This window comes from Sus scrofa, chromosome 6 (genome assembly GCF_054392235.1).
Source record: "Sus scrofa isolate SSC_HxYL_T2T_F1_AM1 chromosome 6, Sscrofa_HxYL_maternal_Yorkshire_Landrace_v2.0, whole genome shotgun sequence".
In the NCBI taxonomy this organism is placed as follows: Eukaryota; Metazoa; Chordata; class Mammalia; order Artiodactyla; family Suidae; genus Sus; species Sus scrofa.
In genome coordinates, this window is record NC_139388.1 from 109,927,982 (window position 1) to 109,930,449 (window position 2,468).

Sequence of the window (2,468 nt, forward strand, 5' to 3'; positions counted from 1 at the left end):
AAATACGTGGGTTGCTTTTCTAGCCTTAACCTCTTCACCTAAAAATAAGGATTTGCTCATGATATAAGATTATTGTAAGGACTGAAATTAAATAAAATGAGTCCACAGCTATCACGGTAGATTCTTTGTACATACACATTCTTTCCAACTTTGTCCTCTCTGAGTTCACATTGGAGCTCCTCAACCTATCAGGTATGTAACAAAACTTCTCAAGATTTCATTTTTCAGGGAGTGAGCGCTGGGCCCGCTTCGGCCACTGCTGCCACCGCCGCAGGGGAATAATCTGGGCGGCAGCTTGGCGCCCCAGCTAGCAGCCACGAGCCACTTCTGCGGCTGCTGAGAAGAGCAAAGGTCACCAGTCCCGTGGGGTCCCCCTTTGTGCCTGATGTCAGAAATACATATTCAGGAAATGGCCTCTAAATCTTGGCTGAATTTTTTAACCTTCCTCTGTGGATCAGCAATCAGATTTGTTTTATGGTCTCAGCTACTTAGTATTTTTGTTGGGTGAACAGAATGACGTCCAGCCTAATATTCTTCATAATGATCCTCATGCTGGGCATTCAGATGATAATGGACAGAATCATCTGGAAGGACAGATGACCTTTGGTGCAGATACTGGCCAATATAACCTCTATCAGAAGGTTAAAATTTCTTGCTAGGTAATGACAAGGCCTCACAATCTAGAGAAAAAGGCCAAACATGTCAAAGCTACATGGGCCCAGCAATGTAATAAGGTGTTGTTTATGAGTTCAGAAGAAAATAAAGACTTCCCTGCTGTGGGATTAAAAACCAGAGAAGGCGGAGACCAACTGTACTGGAAAACAATAAAAGCTTTTCAGTATGTTCATGATCATTGTTTAGAAGATGCCGATTGGTTTGTTTGTTTGGTTGGTTGGTTGGTCTTTTTGCCATTTCTTGGGCCGCTCCCGTGGCATATGGAGGTTCCCAGGCTAGGGGTCGAATCAGAGCTGCAGCCACCGGCCTTGGCCAGAGCCACAGCAACGCGGGATCCGAGCCACGTCTGCAACCTACACCACAGCTCACGGCAACACCGGATCCTTAACCCACTGGCAAGGGATCGAACCCGAAACCTCATGGTTCCTAGTCGGATTTGTTAACCACTGAGCCACGACGGGAACTCCGCCAATTGGTTTTTGAAAGCAGATGATGATACATATGTTATACTAGATAACTTGAGATGGCTCCTCTCAAAATACAACCCTGAAGAACCCACTTACTTTGGGAGAAGATTTAAGCCCTATGTAAAGCAGGGCTACATGAGCAGAGGTGCAGGGTATGTACTGAGCAAAGAAGCCTTGAAGAGATTTTTTGATGCATTTAAAACAGACAGATGTACACATAGTTCCTCCACAAAGGTTTAGCCCTGGGGAGATGCCTGGAAATTGTAAATGTAGAAGCAGGAGATTCCAGAGACACCACTGGAAAAGAAACTTTTCATCCCTTTGTACCAGAACACCCCTTAATCAAGGGTTATCTGCCCAGAACTTTTTGGTACTGGAACTATAAGTGTTATCCTCCTGTAGAAGGTTCTGGTTGCTGTTCTGATCTTGCAGTTTCTTGTCACTGTGTTGATCCGACAACTATGTATGAGTTAGAATACCTCGTTTATCATCTTTGTCCATATGGTTATTCGTACAGATATTAACCTGCCTTACCTGAAAAGATGCTAAAGGAAATAAGTCAAGCATAAAAAATGAAGATCCAAAGGAAAGTGAGAACTCTTGAAAGAAAAACATAATTGAACAGAGGTAAAATGTCTAGCACTGCACTGAAGAACTTCTCCATTTCTGGCATACAACACTGGAATCCCAGTGAGGAACTCTTTCTAAGTGAGCGTTCCATGTTAGAAATATTTCATACGAATGACTGTAAACTGAAGCTTTAAATGAGCTGTGAAGTCTGTTAAAATGTGTTTTGATATGGATATATGTATATATGAAAAACTTCGGTTTTTAAAATGTGGCCAGGCAAGAGTTCCCTGGTGGCTCAGCAGGTTAAAGATCCAGCATTGTCACTGCTGTGGCATGGGTTCGATCCTTGGCACAGGAACTTCTACTTGCCGTGACATAGCCAAAATAAAATAAATAAATAAAATAAAATAAACTCTGGCCAGGCAAAGGAACTAGAAAAAGAGGTCTTGTTGCCTGGTTCCTGACCACATGAATTATTTTCACTGAGAAACTTAAAACAGTTAAATTTACTAAAACTACACTGCACCATGTTAGTAACCCACACAATGCTAAACAGATTTGCCCTAAAAAAAATTTAGAAGGGAACATTGTTGCCCAGTGTTGTTTATAAACTCAAAATGTGACTTTATGTTTGCAGTATGATATAGATTGAACTGAACTCTCCCCACCAACCCATACACATGCAGAGTTTTTTTCTTTCTTTGTTTTTAGCTTTTTTTAGGGCCACACATGCAGCATATGGAAGTTCCCAGGGTA

The 2,468-nt window shown here is 42.1% G+C and overlaps 1 pseudogene; it reads left to right on the plus strand.

Moving 5' to 3' along the window:
- Nucleotides 1–385: 385 nt before the first annotated feature.
- Nucleotides 386–1,759, plus strand: LOC100524152 (glycoprotein-N-acetylgalactosamine 3-beta-galactosyltransferase 1-like; annotated as a pseudogene).
- Nucleotides 1,760–2,468: the final 709 nt, after the last annotated feature.